At 36.7% G+C, this 24,923-nt stretch overlaps 1 long non-coding RNA gene across 2 annotated transcripts in view; it reads left to right on the top strand.

Annotated features, from left to right (window-relative positions):
- The window catches only part of LOC144231281 (uncharacterized), a 70,959-nt gene that overhangs the window by 43,176 nt on the left and 2,860 nt on the right, over window positions 1-24,923 (top strand). For both annotated transcript variants that reach the window (XR_013335024.1, XR_013335025.1), the window contains exon 4: window positions 22,623-22,742. This is a non-coding gene — a long non-coding RNA (uncharacterized LOC144231281). The remainder of the gene's footprint in view (window positions 1-22,622; window positions 22,743-24,923) is intronic.

Here is a 24,923-nt window from a genome sequence, read left to right as displayed (position 1 = left end):
TTTACTTCAGGGAATCATTATGTAGAATTCAGCAAAATTAAAATGTAAGCAATTATAATAAATGTAATAAATATTTATTTTCTTTTAAGTTATTTATTTTTGAGAGCTAGAGAGAGACAAACAACAGAGCAAGCATGAGTGGGAAGGTGCAGAGAGAGAGGAAGAGAGAAAATCCCAAGCAGGCTCTGCACTGTCAGTATAGAGCTGGATGCTGGGCTCAAACCCACAAATCACGAGATCATGACCTAAGCCAAAAATCAAGAGTCAGAGGCTTAACCAACTGAGCTACCCAGGTGCCCCCAAAATTTTATTTTCTGAATTAATGAAGTTACACCACAAAACTTGTTAAAATGTTTGAATTTAGTTATGACTGATGTCTATCTCTTATGGATACTTTAGCTCAGTTACTGTATACTTATAAATTTTGGTGGTGGAGAGTAGAAGGACAACTATAAACACTGAACTCATGTAGAGTAAATGGTTCATGACCATACTTTGGACTTTATTCTCATTAACATCAACCTATCTCTTTCCATTTACATACCTCTTACTTTTAGCTCTCTTTCTCCCTAAATAGGTTGATCATGATTCCACATCAAAAGTAATTTATAATTTCTTTTATATAAAATTATTTTATATATATATAATTTTTAGTTTGTTTAATTTATTGTCAAGTTAGCTAACATATAGTATAGTCTTGGCATCAGGAGTATATTCTCATTGGGCTCTTTCCATAATTTGGCTATTGTTGATAGTGCTACTATAAACATTGGAGTACATGTGCCCCTACAAATCAGCACTCCTGTATCCTTTGGATAAATTCCCAATAGTGCTATTGCTGGATCATTGGGTATTTCTATTTTTAATTTTTTGAGGAACCTCCACACTGATTTCCAGAGTGGCTGCACCGGTTTGCATTCTCACCAACAATGTAAGAGGGTTCCCCTTTCTCTACATCCTTGCCATTATCTCTTTACTTTTAGCCACTCTGACTGGTGGTATTTCAAAGTGGTTTTGATTTGTATTTCCCTGATGATGAGTGATGTGGGTGGCTCACACTTTTTCATGTGTCTGTTTGCCATCTGGATATGTTCTTTGGAAAAGTGTCTCTTCATGTCTTCCGCCCATTTCTTCACCTGATTATTTGTTTTTCAGGTATTGAGTTTGGTAAGTTCTTTTAGATTTTTTGATAGTAACCCTTTATCTGATACATATTTGCAAATACATATCAAATTTCCAAGTACATATCAAATTTGCAAATATATATCCCATTTCGTTAGTTGCCTTTTAGCTTTGTTGATTGTTTCCTTTGCTGTGCAGAAGATTTTTATATTGATGAAATCCCAGTCATTAATTTTTTGCTTTTATTTCCCTTGCCTTCAGAGACATGTCAAGTAAAAAGTTTCTGCGGCCAAGATCAAAGAGGTTGCTTCCTGTTTTGTCCTGTAGGATTTTGACAGTTTCCTGTCTCACATTTAGGTCTTTCATCCATTTTGAATTTATTTTTGTGTCTGGTGTCAGAAAGTAGTCCAGTTTCATTCTTCTGCATGTTGCTATCCAGTTCTCCCAGCACCATTTGCTGAAGAGACAGTCTTTTTTTTTTTTTGGATACTCTTTCCTGCTTTGTCAAAGATTAGTTTGCCATATATTTGTGGGTTCATTTTTTGAAAATATATTTATTTTCAGAGAGAGAGAGAGAGAGCAAGCACGAGCACGGTAGGGACAGAGAGAGAGAGAATCCGAAGCAGTCAGAATAGAGCCCGATGTGGGGTTAATCCCACAAACCACGATCATGACCTGAGCTGAAATCAGGCGTCAGACACTTAACTGACTGAGCCACCCACATGTCCCATGATTTCTAATTTCTTTACTGGACTCATAGAGAAGTATCTGGGTGAAATCTCCAATTAGAGAAACTTCAACTAATCTTCTATGTACTCATCCAACAATATAGGAGAAAAAGTTTTTTAAATAGATGATGTTAAAAATTTTTAAACATCTTCAATAGATGTTGAAGTCAGGATATTTTTACCTGATTTTTCCCAGAAGAAGTCTATATTATCTTTCACTTGTCTAATATTTATCTTTGGCACACTTATAAATGTTGACAACTTTGAGTGACTATGCTAATGTGTTAGAAAGCTTTAAGATGAAAAAAGTAGTTAGAATGTTAAGTTTAGAGAAAAAAACAATTTATTCTTTGTACTAGATCGTTTGCAGTATTGGGAATAATTTAAAAAAATTTTTAATGTTTATTTATTTTTGAGAGAGTGAGAGAGTCAGAACATGAGCAGGGGAGGGTCAGAGAAAAATGGACACAGAATACAAAACAGGCTCTAGGCTCTGAGCTGTCAGCACAGAGCCCTATGCGGGGCTTGAACTCATGACCTGAGCCGAAGTCAAATGCTTAACTGACTGAGCTATCCAGGCGCCTCTTATTTTTTAAATTAACAAGAGGAGATTAAAAACTAACTTTTGCCCATAAAGTATTTGTTAGTCTAATGACCAAACAATGAATATTTTATGAGTCTAAATAAAACTTTAACAACACGGAATATCATAACCTGTGAATTTTGATTCTTTTCTCAATTTTAGTGTCACAGTGGTATATACTTACAAATACAGATGTGTATATATACATTTATATATATATATACATATACATATATATATCTTATATATATATAAGTGCTTAAGAACTGCTTAGTGCATTGTTCTTCAAATTCTTTCCTTTTTCTCTCCTATAAACCTACTTCCCAAAAATGTATTTACCCTACTTACCATAAGATCAGACTCAATATGATATTTATTAAGACAAACTGATTATTAAACTAAATTAAACTTTGTAGAAATTACAGATATAAATCCTCAAATTAAATTCCAGTGTCTACAGATACTATACCTGGCCAGTAATATGATCAAAGAGAAAGTTCCGCCTGATTTTACTTTCTTCTAAACTAAAAATATAAAAGCTTGGCTTGCTGGGTAAGATAATGTTCTCAAGTAGTGTTTTGTAGTATTTGAGCAAATTCATTTCTGTGGAAATTGGTTTGTGGTATAAGATTCTTGATAAAATAAGCAGGTTGGTCCTCTATTACTTGGTCTTCAGTCTCATCATTGTACTGCACACTTGTCTATCAACCATAGACACCTAAATGGCAAGGACTGTGCTTTACTTAATCTTTGTTTTACACACATTCAATAGTGCCTGGTTTATAAAAGAAATCCCAAATAACACATTTCTAAAGAATATGTTCAGTGGTCTCTTGTTATTTTCTAATTTTGACTGTTGTGTATCATTTAATCCTTACCATTTTAGCAGACACTCTTAGTTCTTAACTAAAACCTTCCTTTGCTCCCACATTCCTTTTGGCAGAATCCCAGTTTATGGTTCATTTATGCCAGACTGTGTCACTAGGAAAGGTAATGGATCTTTATGACGTTTAAGTGAATCATAGGTGAAATGTGTTCTCCTTACCATTCATTGGTTTAGGAAGAAGCATGGCCTTTGAGCGTGGACAATGAGCAGTGAAACAATGTGAACAGTTGAACCTAGGAAGTTGGTGGGGGAGGATTGTGTGGGGAAGATTTTCTGTGGATAAATGGAAGTATAAATGAAATATGCCTTTTGCTCCACTGGGCATAATTATGTAGGCATGTTATATCTGGAACTAGGACATCTGAAAGGCAGTCACGTGCTAAAGATGGCAAAGCAGAAAGTTTGAAGAACTGAGATCTTTGCCATTTTTAAGCTATTTAAATGTAATCTATCAAAGAACTGACCTATGTGTAATTTCTATAAAATTCCTTATGATTAAACTAATTTAAAATTGAATTTCCATTTTCTTATAGTCAGGTATATAACCATACACTTTTCTAAACTCTTCATTCTTCAAGTTTATATAATATTGAGCTTGGCTCCTCCTTCTAATTCTTGAATTGAAGATTTTCTCTGTGTGCCTAATGTTTTGTTTGTAGGCCTATCACAAGATTTTCTTCTTGCTCCCCTTCTCTGTTGGGTGTTCTTAGTATTTCATCCCACAGTTTTATTTATCAACTCTATTTTGATAACTACTAAATCTTTTTTAAAGTTGTGACTTCCCAACTTAGCTTCAGGCTCCAAATTCTTATAAGGCAAATGTACTTGAGGTTTTATAGATTTCCCCATATTCCTGAATTCATTTAAGAACTCATGATCTTCCCAATCTCACTCTGGTTCTGCTCTTGTCTTAGAGAACAGCTTCCTGAGTATGTTTGCTTAAAATTTGGCAGTCATTTTTGGAGCCTTATCTTCTCTGTCTTCACTCTCTTTAGGTAATGAACCTCCAAGCCCTGATATTTCATCTGAATTGTTTTCTGAATCACTCTCTTCATTTTCATTGCTACTGGTACCATCCAGTAGGTGTTGCAGATATACAGTGTCTGGGATAGATGTCTGAAATAATCTAAGATGAGTTTAGTTTTCTTGCCTTTGAAGTTCTACTCTTATTTTCTCTGATTGTACGATCCATAAGGTATTCTGAAGTTTCTCTATAATATAGAGCATAGATTTGAATTACTTTTTGTTTTTCATGCTTGGAATGTGTTTTACATCCTGAATCATAAAATACATATTTTCACATCCATTGGACTCTTTAATATTTGCTTTTCAGATTCTGCTTACCCTTCATTCTTTCTATTATCTTCTTTTTGAATGATAGTACTTGATAGTTTTTCATTTCTACATGCCACTCTATGAGTGTCCTTTTAACATTTTTCTCACAATAGTTGTATTTTACTTAACTGAAGTAACTTTATAAAAGACTACCACAAATGGAAATGCAGTGTCAGGAGCCAAAAACCCAAGTATTGCTCTAAGTATTTATATAAGTTAACACATTTTGTTGCCACAACAGCCCTTTGTAACACTATTATTCTAATCCTTGTTTTATAAATAAAGAAAATATGGCACAAAACAGTGAAATGACTTTTCTTTGGTCATAAACCTCTGCATTTAGAAATAGGCCTTAGAATTTACTGTTTTTAAATATTACATTCACTGGTGACAAGTTTCACTATCCCAGTGTTTCTCCTTCAGGGTTCTAGGATATTTTACTGTGCACTAAAAGAAATAATTCAGTAACCAGAAGTCAGTTATTCAGTTTCACTTAATTTATATATATATATATATATATATACACACATATATATATACATATATATGTATACTGTATAGCAATGAACTAATGAGATTTAAAGATAAATTGAATCAGTATAAATAAATAAAAATAACATCTAAAATGAGGAAAATAGATATCTCCAGGTAATATATAGTCTTAGGAAGTGTTTTGGAAGTTTTTAACAGTCTTAGGAAGTTTTGTACTGTGGTGTCACTAGCACCCAGGCACTCAGAGGGATAAGTGTTTCTTGCCTCCCCTCAGCTACATGATACAACTCAGTCAAGTAAGAAATACATCTTAGTATCCTTACATCTGAAGTTTAAACATCACTGTGAAGTACAAATGAAGTGTTCTTTTAAGCTTATTAAAAGTTATGATCATTACTGTCTCTGTTATGTGATGTTAACATGATGCTACAACTACTGTAAAAATACAAAATCATTTTACTCCTTGGAGAAGGTGCATTCAGAGCCTTGGTTGGCTTTTATGTAATTTTTAGAAGATTGGGCACTTCTGTTTCTCCCATTCATGATAAGAGAGGTGGTAAGCTGACAGAAACAATTTCTTTTTATTTACTGGCCATTAAAGATATAAAATACTGCAGACCTGAGCCTACCATAAATCAGTTTCCCTCAGATGAATGTGCCTTCAGAGAGTCTTTCTGCTAAGGTTTCTCACCTTGGCCATATCTCTCTGGAGTACTCTTGGTCTGTCTTTGGCAGCCTTTTTGAATTTATTTTCCTTTTAATTCTAAATAATCCTCAATCAGGAGACAAATAAACAAGGCTCAGAACTTTAGAATTGAAAGGGAGTTTAGAGGTTATATCAATTAGATCATCTCTATCAGGACTCTTTTCCCTGCAGGCAATAGAATACATGACTCAAACTCACTTAAGCAAAAAGAAAATTAATTAATTGTCTCCGTAAATTAGTAGTCTGAATATAAGTGAAGCTTCAGGGAAGGCTTGATCTAGTGGCTCCAAATCTATTAAGAATTGTATCACTTCTCATTACTCCACTCTTTGTTTACAGAATGTACTTCATTCTCAGGTTTTTATATGGTTCGGATCACAAGAGGATGGACTACACTGCTTTACCTTAGTCATCCAGAGCCCACCCCTTCATTTGGAAGGATAGCCAAGACCACCCAAAAGAGAACCCAAATGGCTTCTCTACAAATGGAAATTTACAATGCTAAAAGAAGAGGGGAAAATGGATGTTGGGGAGGAAGTCAAAAGATATCTATATTATCAACCCCATTATCTTGCAGATGAGAAAGAGAGATCTCTGAGCTACAAAATAGGAAGAGAAAAGCATCTATTCCATAAACTAAATTCACTTGACCAGAAATAAATATTAATTTTATTAAGGCAGTGAGATGTCAAAGTTATCTCCTAATAGTAAGGAAATGCAGATGTTGTACATTTGGTCATTTTTTCAACACTCATTTTGAGTTTCAGTCATTGAGCTAGGAACTGAGGATGAACATGCTCTCTAGCTCTTACTCATCCAGGACATATACTTTGAATCTTAATTTTTGGTTTTTAGACTCCTGAGTGATTGAGGTTTCTCACTTAGCAAAACAGGGACAGTGAGCAATGCATGTAATGGTAAAATAAAACATTCACTGATTAGTTGGATAGCACATAAAGACAGAGAGCTCCAGCTGCATTTGCCCCTGTGTGGGCACATAACTTGGCACTTAGTCCTTGAGGTAGTACAAAGAAGGCTTTTTGTTTCTTTGTTTTTACAGATGAGCAATAGACTGACATGCATTTTCAGGTCACCCTCCCAGGAGATGTTCAACTAGTGTCTGACGCTGCCAGCTCTTTTGTATGGGACTAATTTACTCAATAATATTTATTGAGAGTCTATTATATGTCATGCAGTCCTCTGGGTTATTGGAGATATGAACAAAATGGAGATAAGTTCCTGCTCTCATTGTATTAATGTTACATTATAATGACATAGAAAGAAAATAAGCAAATAAGTAAAATACATTTACATTAAATGGTATGAATGCTATGGAGATAAATAAAGTCAGAGAGGGGGAAAGATGAGTAGTATGTGAAAGATTTTGCCATGGTTAAAAAGCTAACTGATAGGTGTTTTCAGATTAAAGGCTGGTTATATTGTACGGTTCTGTAATTCTAGGACACAGTCTCCCTTGTTACCGGAATTGAGCACAACGAATTAAGACCCTAAGTGTTGGTATGTCTCTAGGTAGCACTGGCTTTTAAGAAGATGCCTTCATGATCTCTATTCCTCTTCAAGTCTTTTTTAAGATGTTGTTATTTCAATGTGTGTATGCTGACCAATTCATGTAAAATGGTACTACCTGCTTTCATACTCATCAATCCTCTCCTCGTTTCCAAATTTATTCCATAGTGCTTATTACCTCCTAACGTTCTGTATAACATACTATATAACATACATACTTATTATGTTTCATGGGTATTTTCTGTCTTTTCACGTAAGAATTTAAATTCTCCAGTAGGGCACATATGTGGCACAGTCCGTTAAGCCTCCAACTCTTGATCTCAGCTCAGGTCATGATCTCACATTTCATGAGTTCAAGCCCTACCTTGAACTCTTCACTGATGGTGCAGAGCCTACATAGGATTCTGTCTCAGCTTCTCTCAGCCCCTCCCCCCACTTGTGCTTGCTCTCTCAAAATAAATAAAATTAAAAAATTAAAAAGAATTTAAGTTCCACATAATAGGGACAATATGTTCCTTTTTATTGCTGTATCCCCTGTACCTAGAACACAGTGAGCATTCAATAAATACTTGTGGAAGGAAGACCAGGGGAGACAGAAGCAATGGACTATAATAGAGTGTATGTTTTGGAGATTCACAGTCTTGGTTCAGGCATGTCCTTAATTAGTCAGTACAGCCTCTTTAAGCCTTAGTTTATTGACACTATGAAGTTAAAGTCAGTAATACTATTTTCCTGAAAAAAATCATTGTAAGAATGACATAAAATAATATATAAACCTTTTAACTTATTTCTTATCCACCTAAATAATATATGTGGCTGTTGCTGTGGATCATGTTGTGCTAATGTTATTGTTTCATTATTTGACAGATATTTATTGGATATCCAATAATGTTCTAAGCACAGTGCTAAGCAAATGCTGAGATCAGCAAATTTTAAGATTCTCTCCTCTGTTCCTGTAGTGCTGGAGCTCCTCCCATTCCAGTGTTCTGTTTCCAGTTGTGGAATCTTCTGGTTATGAATCATGAGACCTCAGATGATTTGCTAAGTACATAGTTCCATGGAGATGGAGAGGCCGACCTGGGTATTATAGATCAGACCCAGAATGGAGAAGGGTGAAAGTGTATTGTCAGCAGTTTAGAGATGATATGTTTTTAAAAAATAGTTGCTCTTTAACTTTTTTTAAACGCTTTTTATTTATTCCTGAGGGAGAGAGAGAGACAGCGTGAGCAGGGGAGGGTCAGAAAGAGAGGGAGTACAGAATCTGAAGCAGGCTCCAGGCTCGGAGCTGGCTGTCAGCACAGAGTTTGATGCGGGGCTCGAACCCATGAACCATGAGATCATGACCTGAGCCGAAGTCAGACACTTAACCGACTGAGCCACCAATAGTTGCTTTTTTAAGATAAAGTTTTAGGAAGCTTAAATTTACTCTACAGTATACCTACTGATTGTTTTAAAGTTGTTTCAGAAAGTTGTATTTTTTTTCTCTGGCCATGAACTTCTAGGTCTTGATGCTAATTATTAGAAGCAAGGAATCAATCTTTAAGATGAGTAGTAGTAATAGGGGGAGGTTTATAAGAAAGTTTGGAATAGAAAGAAGCAAGGTATATCTGACTTTCTCAGTCTTTCAAGTAGTATTTGATAAAAGATCACCTTAACTATTGATCCCTTATTCAATGTTGAGGGGTTTTGAGCAAAGGAGAAAAAGAGAAAGAGTGAGGCAAACCAAGAAACAAACTTAGCTACCAGAGAAGTGGGTGAGGGGATGGTTAAATAGGTGATGGGGAATGCACTTGTGATGACCACTGGGTGTTTTATGGAAGTAATGAATCACTATATTGTATGCCTGCAACTGATGTTATACTGTGTTAACTAATGAAATTTAAATTAAAACTTTAAACAATCTCAGGTTCCTTTGAAAATATGCAAAGAATTTGACGGGGAGCCTGGGTGGCTCAGTCAGTTAAGCATCCGACTTTGGCTCAGGTCATGATCTCATGGTTTGTGGGTTCGAGCCCCACGTCGGGCTCCCTGCTGAAGCTAGCTCAGAGCCTGGAGCCTGCTTCAGATTCTGTGTCTCCCTCTCTCTCTGACCCTCCCCTGCTCACACTATCTCTTTCTCTCTCTCAGAAATGAATAAAACATTAAAAATATGTTTAAAAATATGATATTTGTCCTTCTCTGCCTGACTTATTTCGCTCAGCATAACACCCTCAAGGTCCATCCATGTTGCTACACATGGCCAGATTTCATATGTTTGCACGTATAGGAGGATTAGGAGGAACTTGACGGAGGAACAAGGGGGAGAAGAAGGGCGGAAATGGTGGGGGAAAGGGAGAGAGGCAAACCATGAGAGACTCTTGAATGCTGACAAAAACTGAGGACTGATGGATGGGGGGGGAGGGGGGGATGGGCATGGAGGAGGACACTTGTGGGGATGAGCACTGAGTGTTATGTGGAAACTAATTTGACAATAAACTATTAAAAAAAATGTTTAAAAATAAAAATATGCAAAGAATTTGGAAAAAAGTAAACCTTCATGTTATGCCAAATGGGAATCTTTTCATGCTTAGGCAGTTTGGCTCTATGGCTGCAGAACATTCTGGGTCCTTCTGGAAACTGCTAAGAGGTAGAGAACTGAAGGATGATGTCTTTACTTTTCATACCTTGGATCTGGCACAATGCAGCTTAGGGCTAAATACATCACAGTCACCTTAGAAGTTTTGGCCTTAACTTGGTTGTCTTCTGAAATTCTGTATGAAAAGAGACTCAATTGGATATTTCTCCTTAATTAAAACTTTTATGTAGTAAAACTATGTGGAAGGAAATGTCAGATCAGAATTCTTTTTTTTAATTATTTTAAGAATAAGTTATCTTTCCATCTTTGTATCTGCCTATGTATGTATGCATATATGTATGTATGTACGTATTATATATCTACCTTAGAGATATGAGGATGAGTTATTACATGATGAGGGAAGGTAGTAATTGGGCATTTAACTTTTTCAGAGGCAGGAAGGAGATAATTTATTGATGGGGCAGGTATCTATGAACAGAAAGAGATAAGTGAATGTGGGAATTATTTCTCTACAAAAAAATTGCAGCTTGGGGCGCCTGGGTGGCTTAGTCGGTTGGGTGTCCGACTTTCGCTTGGGTCATGATCTCGCGGTTCGTGGGTTCGAGCCCCGCGTCGGGCTCTGTACTGACTGCCGGCTCAGAGCCTGGAGCCTGTTTCAATCTGTGACTCCCTCTCTCTCTGACCCTCCCCTGCTCATGCTGTCTCTCTCTCTCTCCTAGAAATAAATAAAACATTAAAAAAAAAATTTAAAAAAAAATTGCAGCTTTACAAAGAAAAAGATGATGCAGGTGATGAGGAAATTAGGGAGGTTGACTTCTTTTTTTTTTTTTAATTTTTAATGTTTCATTTATTTCTGAGAGAGGCAGCATGAGCAGGGGAGGGTCTGAGAAAGAGGGAGACACAGAATCAGAAGCAGTCTCCAGGCTCTGAGCTAACTGTCAGCACAGAGGCCGACACGGGGCTCGAACCCACAAACCGTGAGGTCATAACCTGAGCTGAAGTCGGACACTCAGCCAACTGAGCCACCCAGGTGCCCCAGGAAGTTGACTTCTAATACAGTTACAGAACCAAGAGAAAGCCCATAATTGAGAGGAAGAAGGATCTATGGGGGAAAAAATCTGGCTAACATTTAGAAGATTTAAAAAATGCCAGAAAGATAAAGAAAAATCTAATTATCATCATTGTGTTAGAAGAATTTAATAATGATAAAGAAACTTGATGCCAGTTTGGAAAATGCCACATGCTCTGGGAGGTTATGTGCTGTGGAGCTCCAGTTATAATGTTGTGGTGTATATCCAGAGATGAAATTACAGACCCACCATCTGTTTTACTGGTGATGGAGATTCATTTGGACATTTTAGTTTATACCAGTGTGCAAATTTGAAAGGCAAGAGCCACTAGCTCCTGTCTGTTTCCATGGCCCATGCCAAGTTATACTTGAGTACAGAACTCATCTGCACTAGCTGGTTTCACCAGTAACAGATAATGCATCATGTGATAAAGATGGTGGCTTCTTAGGAAGGGGGTAGCAATTAATGATACATGATAGGTCTCAAACCCCATAAAGGCATTACATTTGAGAAGCAGCTAAGTGTCTAGACACAAAACTGAAAATACTGACTTTTGGCATTTCATTTGCTATGTGGGTTTCAACCAGTGGTTCTCAACTAATGGGGCACTTTTATCCCATAGAGAATATTTGGCAATGTGTGTAGATATTTTGGTTTTCACAGCTTGGGAGCGATATATGCTACTGTGATATAGTATGTAGAGGCCATGGGTGCTGCCTAACATCCTGGAAAACAAGGGTCAGCCCCCCATACAGCCAAGAATTATCTGGCCAAAAATATTAGTAGTGTCAAGGTCAAGAATCCTACTTCACACTAATATTTTACTTTTTCTGAGTCTTTCTCCCCCCCCTCCTGAGAATAGGACAATTTATTACAGGGTTAATGTAAAGAAATTATGAGATGAAATAATATATACAAATGCTTGAAAAGTGGTAGATATTTACTGAATTTTGAATATTAACATNACTGACAGTAATGAACCTGATGTGGGGCTCAAACCCACGAACCATGAGATCATGACCTGAGCTGAAGTCAGACTCTCAACTGATTGAGCTACCCAGGCACCCCGAAAACTGTTTAATTATAAAGTCATTCTAAAACTCATGACACAGGTTAGACTAGGATTTAGACTGTAGAAAATGGACTTCACATCGCAAGTGACACTGAACTCTGCACCATTTTATTTTTGAGAGGGAGACACACACACACACACACACACACACACACACACACACACACACACAGTGTGAACAAGGGACAGGCAGAGAGAGAGGGAGACACAGAGTTAGAAGCAGGCTCCAGGCTCTGAGCTGTCGCTACAGAGCCCGATGAGAGGCTCGAACCCACAGACTGTGGGATCATGACCTGAGCCGAAGTTGGATGCTTAACCAACTGAGCCACCCAGGCGACACTTACCCCAGAATATTTTTTATCATATGTGAATGGACAACTTAATATAAACAGAATTATATGGTTTGAGAATATCATATCATTTTTTTAATAAGCTAATTTGTTTTGCAGATATTGGCAGGAGGATATGGTATTTCCTAAAAGAACAAGGCAGCACTATTTTTAAAATCTTTTAACATCTCACATTAAAGTAAGTTATTTGAAAATAGTTTGGGAAATGCTGACGTGAAGGAAAGGAGAGAAAGAAAGGAATGGTAGAAGGGGGAGAGGGAGGGCAAGAGACAGAAATTGAGAGGATAGAAAAAGTACATATTTGTGTCACCAGACACAAAGGAAATGATCAGTATATAACAAAACCCTAGAACAATAATGGTTGAAATATAAACATATGTTATCAAGATGTCATTAGCCTCCATTTGCAATAGGAAATAATGACAAGGTTGGAGAGTCATTCATTTAATCTGAAAGAACTGATAAGACAGATACTTAAGTTGTCCTCATCTTAACTATGTTGAGCTATTGGAATTAAACAGAGTCCTGAGAATTGGATTTGGAAACATGTTTATAGTCAGGGAAAGTTACTCATCACAGCTATAATATTCACTTTCTGTGACTCATGTGCACATTCAGCCAGGCTGTTCTTTTTGGTCATAATGTGACGTCTTAAAGTCTTTTCTCAAGTGTGAGTCAGAGAAATCTGAAGGAGTTGGAGTAGAGAAGGAGCCCTCCTACTCTGCTTAGTGGCTCTGCAACTTGGCTCCGCATTGAACTCACCTGGGGATCATTAAACTGTACCAAAGCCAGTTTTTCTGATGCGAACGAAATGACACAAAGACAGGACACTNTGATGTGGGGCTCAAACCCACGAACCATGAGATCATGACCTGAGCTGAAGTCAGACTCTCAACTGATTGAGCTACCCAGGCACCCCGAAAACTGTTTAATTATAAAGTCATTCTAAAACTCATGACACAGGTTAGACTAGGATTTAGACTGTAGAAAATGGACTTCACATCGCAAGTGACACTGAACTCTGCACCATTTTATTTTTGAGAGGGAGACACACACACACACACTCACACACACACACACACACACACACACACAGTGTGAACAAGGGACAGGCAGAGAGAGAGGGAGACACAGAGTTAGAAGCAGGCTCCAGGCTCTGAGCTGTCGCTACAGAGCCCGATGAGAGGCTCGAACCCACAGNACTGAAATCTACAAGATGCATTCCTTTACCAATTAAGGGCACGTAGCCAAACACATTTCAAGGACGGGGGGAGCAAAGGGAGGAAGCGACCACAACATGTTTACTAAGAGGCCCGCCCACAATTCCAGCCTCCTCCTTATTTCTAAGGAGGGCATGTTCCCTCGTTTGCGAGCGGACCATGAAACTTGGATATTGTGTGCAGGCCTCCTGGCAGAGCATCCTGTTTGCAGGCATGCTTTGCCCAGGCAGGGAGCCCCGTGTGCAGGCACATCCCCGCGTCCCTAACCACACTTTCTTGTGGTCACTGTCGGGCTCCCACATTTTCTGCCCCACCACCACCATCAGAGATTCTGATCTAGTGACTCTGGCTGCATACTAGGCATCAGAGGTTTTCTATCACCCCACGTGATTCTGGGGACAGCAACCTGGTCAATGTCTAACTTAGAACACATAAAAATTAAAAACCAAAAACAGGAGACTGTCTTGTAAGGCATGTTAAGAAGCTATGGGGACATCACTGTCAAACTGGATTGGAGTACCTCCTGAGTAAAAGGAAGGATAATGAAAACAATGCAATAATGGCTGACATTTACTAAATACTTACTCCTTTTCAACACTGTCATTGTTTTACTTCCATTAATCTGTTTAAGACCTCAAACCACCCTGAAGCAGGTGTTGAAATGCTCAGGGAAGGAATACTTCATCTGGACTGGGAAGTTAGCTGACTTGGCACTGTCACTCAGTAAGAAATACAGCATTTTTCTAGATTCTGAGCTAAAAAGCAAACAAACACAAAACACTAAAACTAAGCTCTTGGATTCACCAGAACTTGACCTTGACAGAAATGTCTAGTGGTTCTTGATCTCTGGGTACACAGTAGAATCTCCTGGTGAGCTTAAAAAAAACTTCATTCTAATTTTGAGAATCAGAAATATTCTGTATGATATTTTAATGTTGGATACTTGACACTGTGCATTAGTCAAAACCCACAAAATTATACAGCCCAAACACTGAAACTTACCATATGCATACTAAAAGTATCAATTAAGAGATCAGAGAATCCCAAGTTGAAATGTAGACTGTAGACAAATAATCTAACTGCGTAATAAATATATAATCTTACTGAATAAGGTGGAGGGAAAGGTATTGCATTAAGTAACTTTGGAATTGAGTAGAGACTAAGGACTAAAGGCAATATAAACTCTACAGAAAAACTGTAATCTAGTTAGTAAAGTTAGTGTCTACAGCGGCATAGGTTAATAATCCTGAAACTGTTATACACATATAGTGGAATTGAACCATTAAGTAAATAGATGGTGAATAATTGGATCCAGGCTTCTCATTACTGGAGGGAAGGTTTTAGGTAAGTAAGGGAGAAGGCTAAAATGATCCATGGGGTCATGGGTTAGAGCTGGAGACATCAGCATGAACTCATGTTTAGTTTATTATAGATACTTGCATATTTATAGGTTAGTAATGCATACATGCAGTTTCCAACTCTGTCATTCACTATGTCATTTGACAGAGTCAGAAACAAAAACACCTCAGAAGCAGTGGGCACACCATACTCCCATATGTTGGCCTCTAATACCGTGTTCCAATAGAAGGAACCAGGCAGGGCTTCTTGGAGAAATGGTTCACTGTAAGGCAAAGGCAGGGAATATGCAGATAAGTCTGGAGCTCAGAAAACAAAATGATAGGGGTATATAAAAGGGACAGAGGAGCCACATAAAAGAGCTCTCAATAGCCTATTTTGCAACAATTGGAATTGCAAAATAAATAATGTAATATTGGAATATAACCCAAAGTATAATGTAAATATCCAGGAGTCCATACTAATATAAATAATGAAATAAATGACTACATGAGTAAATGAATAAGTAAATACATATATAAAAAATGTCAAGTCTCCTGGGAAGAATTCCAAATAATTTGTGTAATCATTCCACTTTTCAGGAGAATATAACATAACTACCTTCTCTGTAAGTGTGGGCTGTGCATAATGACTTTCTTCTGAAGAATGTAGTAACAAAGGTGAAAGAAGTAGTACTTTCACAGTGAGAAACCTGATAAATAGCTATTGTAGCCAAATGATCATGGTCAATGTCTACAGTAATATGCTGATGACATGTACTCTAAATGTGATATGATGAGACTGGTAGTTTACCTCTGTGGCGTTTGTTTTTTTTTTTCTCAAAAGCCCATAATTTCAGTTCATTCTTGAAAAAAATCAGGCAAATATCAATGGTTAGACAGTCTACAAAATACCTGATGAGTATTCCTCAAAACTGTGTAAGTCATAAAATCCAGGAAAGTCTGAGAAATTGTCATGGCTAAGAGAAGCATAAGGAAATATGAGGACTAAATGTAATGTGCCCTGGATGGGATCCTGGAACAGAAAAAAGGACTTTAGGTAAAAAGTAGGACAATCTGATTCAAATACGGGCTTTTTTTTTTTTCTTTTAATGTTTATTTATTTTTGAGAGTGAGCATGCACCTAAGAGAAACAGAGAGTACATGCACTGACCAGCAGGGGAGAGTCAGAGAGAGAGGGATGCAGGGCTCCTTCCCCCAAACTGTGAGATAATGACCTGAGCTGAAATTTGGAGCCAGATGCTTAACCAGTTGAACCACCTAGGTGCCCTTCAAGTGTGGCCTTTCATTAATAAATAACCATGCATCATTTTTGGTATAATCGTTATAACAAATGTATCATATTAGTGTTAACTGATAATAATAGTAGCAATCGAGTGTGGGGTATAGGGTGACTAAATTATCCTTGGAATTATCTTTTGTAAGTGTGCAACTATTCTACAGTTAAAAGTTATGTAAACAAAACAAGATACCTATGTCTTAGGACACCTCTTAGAGACTCAGAGTTAATTTTCTGGGATGGAGTTTGAACACATGTATATTTAAAAGAGCCTCAGGTGATTCTAATAAGCATCAAATGAGGATTAAAATCCATCGAATTAGACAGTAACATGGCACAACTTTTCCTTTCCAACAGATTCTAAAATTTGCCTTTTCAGTTCAGAGATCTGCCCTCTTCCCTACAGATTTTTTTTCACAAGTGATCAGTAAAATCATCTCGTTTTTCGAGTCAAAGTTTCTGAGACTCAAGTTTGAGTGCTGTGAGAAAACTCCAATTATATTTCCAAATTTAGTAGTATGTCCTGATGTCATTTAACAAAGAATATCCTGTGGCCTCTTAAATTAGAAAAAAAAAGACTTAAAATTTATTAACTAAGGTCATGGTCTAGAAAAATGATGCAGTCCCAGAATTATGGTGCCTCAAAAGTAGCAAAAGAATGACCGACTGTTTTAGTATATGAGTTAGTTACATATGGCAAATTTGGTTTTTTCTTCTGTGTACAAATTTGGTTTTGAAATCACAGCAGATCAGTATAACAAACATCACTTAAAGGGACACAATCATAAACCTTTGAGATTCTCCAGTATAATGATTTTCCTCTGTGCCACACATGTTTTGGAAGCTTCCTGGGTGTTTAGGTGGGATGAGTTCCAAACTCCATTCTGTCTCAGTCACACCAGGTCTAATGTAACTGGTGTTTTTCCATTTTAAAAAAGACTTCTGATTCTAAGAAAGAAATCCACGAAACTAGTCCAAGTATTTACAGGTAAGTTATCTAGACCAAAACTATCAAGGGCACATGGTCCTGATACCCAGTTATGTCTACAATATACATATAATTATGTCTAACCTTGATCTCAACTTGAACGTCAATGATGGCCGCAAATCAAACTTTGTAAAGTCTTCTATCTGTCTATTTCTGATAACCAGATGAGCTGAGTTCATGACCTCAAAATATCCAAACATTAGGGGCACCTGGGTGGCTCAGTTGGTTGAGTATCTGAGTCTTGATTTCAGCTCAGGTCATGATCCCCTGGTCATGATATTGAGCCCTGAATCTGGATCCAAGCATAATGTAGAGCCTGCTTGAGATTCTCTCTCTCCCTCTCTTTCTGGCCCTCACCCCCACTCATGTTCTCTGTCTCTGTATCTCTCTAAAATAAAAAAAATAAATAAAAAGAATTCAAGCACTAATAATAAATTATGTTATTTATTACCTTCTCCCTTCCTTCTCAGGTATCAGATTATGTTGGTGTTCCTTTTAAAGGACAGATTGCATCATATTTCTTTTTCTTAAATTTTTTATTTGAGAGAGAAAAAGAGAGATGGAATATGAGAGGGAGAGAGTGGAAGAGGGAGAGAGAGAGAATCTCAAGCAGACTCCACATTCTGTGTGGAACCCAATATGGGGCTTGATCCCAAAATGCCAGGATCATAACCTGAGCCAAAATCAAGAATTGGACGCTCAACCAACTCAGCTACCCAGTAGCCCCAGGTTCCAATATTATTTCTTCAGCTATAGATACCTGTTTCAATTGGATCTTGAGCCCAGATGAAGACATACCTGTGTGTATATGACTCCTGTGTATATCTGAATTTGCTGATTTCCCCAGTAAAATATGGCTTAAAGTCTCTCCAGCAGTGCCTGGGAATTGGTGGGGAGTGCTGAGCTCAGGTTCTGTTCTCTCTAACAGAAAGCCTTTTTGGTTCCACTAGTTTTTAAGACACTTAGACTAGACCTAGGTCAGTTGGCTCCAAAACAGTCAGAATACATTGCAGGAAACTCTGAGCAAATGGCATCCTAGTAATATTACCTATTCAGCACAATAAAGTTTGAACCTAATCAACTCCAACAAGATGATTCAACTGTTTACACTTAAGTGTCACCTTGGCTTAACTTTCAACAAACATACCATTGCACAAAGAGCTTTTGCCTGTCTTGTGGGTACACTTCAAAAAGCTTTAGTGCTTGCAAAACGCAGCTGCACAAACAGAGACATGCTTTTACTAATACCAGTTTCTGAATATGGCTGGAAAAAGAAAATGCCACTGTTACTTTCTCTTAAAAGCCTGTAATAATATAGAACTAGCAGATAGGATATGGCCCCTAGGTGACTTAACTATATAACTCTTAAAAGTTCTCAAGACTTAAATTACCCTTAGTGTTTGACTCAGCATTTTACAAGCTAATACCAGAACATCTACTTAGCCTTTATTAAAAACCTGGAAGAGAGTTGTTACCCTGTTTCTTTAAATTTTTAAAACAGTTTAAAGTATTTTGAAAGAAAAATACTAGGTTTGTCAGTACACCTTGTTGAAAGTCTTATTTACTCTTATTCAAATGAACTGTGTTTTAACTTAGATGTAAAAATTAGTGAATAGAGAGAAACACCAGCACTTCATTGATTAGAAAACGTGTACCCATGTGTGTAGGTTTTCTGGATAACTGAACTTCATGTCCTTATGCATTACTTCTTTTTAAGACAAATAATTTTGTAAGGATTATTGTATACTTTATTACACAAAATGTATTAATCACAGTTATACTCTTAATATGTGGAATACAGAGTGGATGTCTGGGTTTGAAATCCTCTTCTGTAACTTGGTAACTCTGTAACTTTGGCCACATTGTTTACCTCCTCCCAGCCTTACAGTCCTCATATAAAAAGGGTAATAATTATTATACATATCCTACAGAGTTGTTTTGAGAACCAGAATAAAATGATCCATGCAGATCCTTAGTGACTCGCATATAGTAATAAGGTATATAATATAAAAGAAAGATATAGTAAATATTGGATATTGTTGCTATTTTTTATGGTGATGATTTAATACACAGCCCATTTCTGTTTTTACCTGTCTGTCAGACTGTCAGCTATTGCTTTTCCTGAATTTTCACCATTTCCCCCTCCACCTCATATTCCTTCCCCAAATCCTCTATAATCTACTTTTAATCTGCCATGGACTGGAAAACTAGATAAAATTTATACAGTATAATAAGCTACCGAAGAGTTAATAGACTGTTAAGTAATAAGGGTTAAACCTTTGGCTTTAGCATAGGAGTTCGTGTCTCTTAGTCAGTTTTTTTTATTTCAGAGTGTGGGGATCTGTTATATCAAAGTTTCTAGAAACCTGATATACTACTAAATATGGTTAAATTATATATATATGACTTAATTCTACATGCTTTCTCATACACATAGCCTACATATTTTATTTTAGTAATATAAAACAGTTTGTCATTTTCTTCTAACTAATAATAATTACATTACATTTTTTAATGTTTATTTTTGAGAAAGAAAGTGAGAGAGAGAGAAAGAGACAGACAGATTGACAGACAGATGGTGCTAGGAGGGGAGGGGCAAGAAAGAGAGAGACACAGAACCCAAAGCAGGCTCCAGGCTCTGAGCTGTCAGCACAGAACCTGATGCGGGGCTGAAACCCATGAACCATGAGGTCATGACCTGAGCTGAAGTTGTGTGCTCAAAAAACTGAGCCACCCAGCCACCCCACTTAAGACAACTGTATTATACATTTACATGAAATTACACATAAGTGTTCAGCAGTGAACATTTTTAGATACTTGAGTAATTACAAATAGTTTATTTTTCACAGAAATCAATATTCCAACAAATGCCAAAAATGACACTTTTAAAATGACAAAAGAGAAGGAAGACCTGTCACTAATTTCAACATTCAGACACATGTATTTTTCTAATTTTGTGGATTCTCTTGTAGCTTTTAATCATAAACACATAAACTCATATCATTCAGATAAAAGAACATAAATTTATAAAGACTAAGAATATCATGATTTAATCATCATGTCTGAAAAATTTTAACCTGGGCATAATAGATCTGAAAGTAAAAGATTCATATCAATTATGAACTTAACATTTAACCAGCAAAGAAACCAAGATATTCCCTTCACAGTAGATGTGTTAGCCAATTTCAGAGAACAAAGTAAGAAAGACATATATTAATTTATGGATAATTATGATGATGATAAATATTTCAAATGAAAGCATATTCAGAGTCTTTTTGTCTTGAATTATCTCCTTTCTGCTTATGCATATTTTAGTCACATACTGACACCCATTATTTGATAAAAGACCAGAAAATTACTTTTCTTGAAGGCTATCAACATCAAACAGTGTTTAACCAAATGATGAAATAAATTAAGATTCTAGAAAGTGATTATAGTCAGTACATATACACACATGGATTGAAACATTAAAATTTTAAAACATATAAGGATTTTAAAAATTTTTTATTGAAGTTATTTTTTAAAATCTTTTTTTTTTTTTGAGAGAGAGAGGGAGAGGGGAAGAGAGAGAGAGCTGGGGAGGAGCAGAGAGAGAAGGACAGAGAATCCGAAGCAGGCTACAGGTTCCAAGCTGTTAGCACAAAACCCTACATGGGACTTGAACTCATCAACTATGAGATCGTGATATGCTGAGCCACCAGGTGCCCCAAGATTTTTTTTAATCTAATGGAATTTCTCCGTGGCTTGCTGAAAACTTTTTTCCCCCAGTAGACATAGTTTATTGTCACTGAGTTGGGAATGGGTTTGGCTTGAATGATCTTGTTAATAACATTTATTCTGAAATAGTATATATTCTAGAAGGATAAGATCCTAAGCTAGAAATTCCCATTATGTATAAAGTGGGAAGAGATTGGTGCATACTGCTGCCTCAGTGTTTCAGTGTGTGAGTGAGAACAAGTGATGGAGGAAGTCTCGTTTCTCTTCAGATCTGGAGGCTTTCTTAGATATTTTGTGGTTATTAAATGAAAAAAGAATATGATAACTTTACATAAAAACTATGAATGATTTAGAAGAGCTGTTAATTAAAGATTGCATCATACTACCATTAGCTGTGTTTAAAATAAATATGCTCACACATTGTATCATCTATATTTGGAATATCATTTCTTGATTTCTTGATTTAAATATATCTGTACCTTTAACAGTTGATATTTAGGTGGTAAATATAGATCTGTAATTCTACAAATTGTGAATATCCTTACCATTAGTGTTAAAGGTTTCAGGGTAGCACTTTGTATGCCCTGAATTTCAGTGACCACAGAGGGTTTGGGACTGAGAAGTGCTTGTTTGTACTAGAAGCCTGATTCACATTTTCCCCCCGGCCTCTGTTTTCCTCTAGTTTCTGTCTTCTGCCCTTTTCCTTCTAGTTCCCCGTATGTCTGACTCTGGCTAGCCTGCATTGTCTTCACTGTCTTGATTCCTGACTGGGTCTTCATTGAGTAGTTTTACTTTTCTGTTTCTGACTCTGAATTGTTACCAAGTTACCCAGTGATCACCATGCGTAGAGAAAAGCTGCAGCCCCTCTCTTTAGCAAATTTCTTTTTAAAATTGTTGGCATAAATCTATTTTCTTCTTTGGATAATAAATGACATAACATTCATATCCCTGAAGCTCATGTCAGTGATTTGCTAGTCCAGCTGAAAATGATTCTCTAGTTCACCATTAATACAATTATTGTGAGAAAAATCCATTAAGCAGACAAATTTTAGGTCACAAGTTTCTGTTAAAGTGAGTTCACAATGAAAATATAATTAGATCTAAATTGTTCAGACTCCTGAGCCATCCATAATATAAAATAGCTGCTTTTCACATATCCCAGTGCTCTACCTTTCTACATTGGAATTGACAGCCACCATACGATATACAAATATCAAGTTCCTGGTAACATGTGTTCTTTGAACTTTGTCCTAAGAAAGACTCCACTGAGCATTCACACTAGCTTGGCACTTAAAAGGCAAATTTGACTCTTTTTCCAGGTTTTTCTGCATCATCTCGTCTCATACTTGACTTGAGGTTTACTAAAAGGAACCAACTACAAGGTCCTTTCCCCTTACATTTTATTTTAGAAATTGTGGTTGGCAGTGGTGCCATCAGTACACGTATCTCATGATTCCTTTCCATCCTATGGACTTAATGCAGATTCTACTGGGTTTTACTCTGTTGTCACTATTAAGCCATTAGTTTTGTTTTCTGTCTAATTTCTCTGCCTACCACTTCCCTGCATTCTTCATATTAAGAGCCATTTTAGAATCATTTATTGTGTTTGTGATTTAGCTCACACCAAGATAGAGGCTCATCCAGTGGGCAATTCAAGACATGACTGAAATGGAGAATACTGAAGCTGCTGTGCTAGAGAAGGTCATTTGACCAGACTCATTCAGGTTTAGAGACCAGGTAAGTATGTGGAGCACAGTTAGAGGAGAATGCAAGAGTGTGAAATAATCAGGTGAAAATCTGACATCAAAAAGGTCTGAGGGCATGTGGGTGGCCCAGTTGGTTAACCTGATCTTAGCTCAGGTCATGATCTCTTGGTTCATGAGATCAGGCCCCAAGTTGGGTTCTGTGCTGACAGTGCAGAGCCTGATTAGGGTATTCTCTCTCTCTCTCTCTCTCTCTCTCTCTGTCTCTCTGTCTGTCTCTGTCTCTCTCTCCCTCTCTCTCAAAATAAACAAATAAACCTGGAAAAAAAAGTCTGACATAGTGGTAAGAAGCAAATCATGGAGATTGCATTTGGAGGGTAGACTTTTGTATTTGGATTGAGTCACAGCAACTATGCAGGAGAAATAGTCTCTGAGAATATAGTGTCAAGATAGGATCTTAGACATGAAGTAAAATAAGAAAGTGTCATGTGGGAATTGGTTGAAAAATGACAGTTGTTTCTCCCTCTCTGTATCCATGCTTGTCCAATTAAGAACCAGAGTCTATTCCTGTCTCTTGAAGCTGGGCTGGCTTTGTGTATTGGGACCTGCTTTAGCCAATAGAACATGGCTGAAGTGACAGGGGGACTTTTAAGCCTAAGCATCAGAACACCTTACATGTTTCCTCTTAATTTCTTGGATCCCTGCATGCTGTCAGGTGAGTAAGCTGGAGGGTGAGAGACTATGTGCAACAAGGGAAGCTGTGCCTACTGATGTTGTCATAGGCCAGCTAGTCTTCTGCTGACCTATAAGCTGATAATATACCCATCAGTAAATCTAACCAAGACTAGAAGAACCCCTTGTTCAAACTTGCAAAATCGTAGGCTTAAATAATAAGTGGTGCTTTTTCATATGTTTAATAAATGGCCAGTAAATCGTTTAACATACAGATGGCTTGATATACACAAATAACTAACCACTAAAACTCCATTTACTAAAACAGATGTTGTACAGAGTTTGGATTTCATGTAAGAAGAAAAGATACATTCAGCATCACTATGTGACAAAGTTAATATTGACCAAAAGAGATACCAGTCCAGGAGTCCACTTATTTTTGTGTAACATGGGAGTTATTCTACATTTAGAATGGGTTTAAGAGCCATGGCTCTAGATTCTAAAGGGTAGAAGCAAATATAGAGATTGTTAATGGAAGAAATATTTTGAAAGTATCAAGTCAATTAAACTACTTTCATATATTAAACACTATGTATTAAAAAAGAAAAACAGCACCTAAAAAGTTAAATAGTGAAAATTTTTCTGCATAATTTTATAATTAATTAAAGATTTTGCTATTCAAAAATTCTTAGAAAACCAAAGATAGTGAGTTTTGGCAAGGATGTGGAGAAACTGAAATGCTTGTACACTGTTGTTGGGGATGTAAAGTATTGCAGCCAGTATGGAAAAAAGATTCCTCAAAAAATTAGAAATGGAATTACCACATGACCTAACAATCCCACTTCTGGTTATATAGCCAAAAGAATTGATACTAGGATCTTAAAGACATATGTGCTGTCCCATTTCATTGCATTGTTATTCACAATATCCAAGATATGGAAATGACCTAAATGTCCACCAACAGAGGAGTGGATAAAGAAAATGGGACATAAACATATAGTGGAATATTATTTAGCCTTAAAAAAGAAGGGAATTCTGCCATATGCAATGACATGGATGAACCAGGAAGACATTGTGCTGAAGTAAATAAACCAGTCACAGAAAGACAAATATAGCATGATTCCACTTATATTAGATATCTTAAGTAGTCAGGCTCATAGAAACAGAACAGGATGGTGGTTGTCAGATAATGAGGAGAGAGGGAAATGGGAAAATGCTTTTCAATGGGTATATAGTGTCATTTATGCAAGATGAATAAGGTCTAGAGCTCCCCTCTACAACATTATGATAGTTAACAGTCCTGCATTGTGCACTTAAAAATTTGTCAAGAGGATAAAATTAATATTAAATGTTCTTACCACAATAAAAAATTATAAAAGAAGATCAATATGAACTAACATGATTTTCAGTTAATTATTTTCCATATATGCATGGATATATGAGATTTAACAGTTGGAACTACTTCATCATTAAATTTCAGGAGAGAAAAGAGTCATGAAGATTATACAGTGCAGTTCTGTAATTTTGTAATTGTTATCAATGG

This window comes from Crocuta crocuta, unplaced genomic scaffold (genome assembly GCF_008692635.1).
Source record: "Crocuta crocuta isolate KB4526 unplaced genomic scaffold, BGI_CrCroc_1.0 scaffold184, whole genome shotgun sequence".
NCBI classification, from domain to species: Eukaryota; Metazoa; Chordata; class Mammalia; order Carnivora; family Hyaenidae; genus Crocuta; species Crocuta crocuta.
The sequence above is the reverse complement of the archived record's forward strand: the minus strand, read 5'-3'. Positions and strand labels throughout refer to the sequence as shown.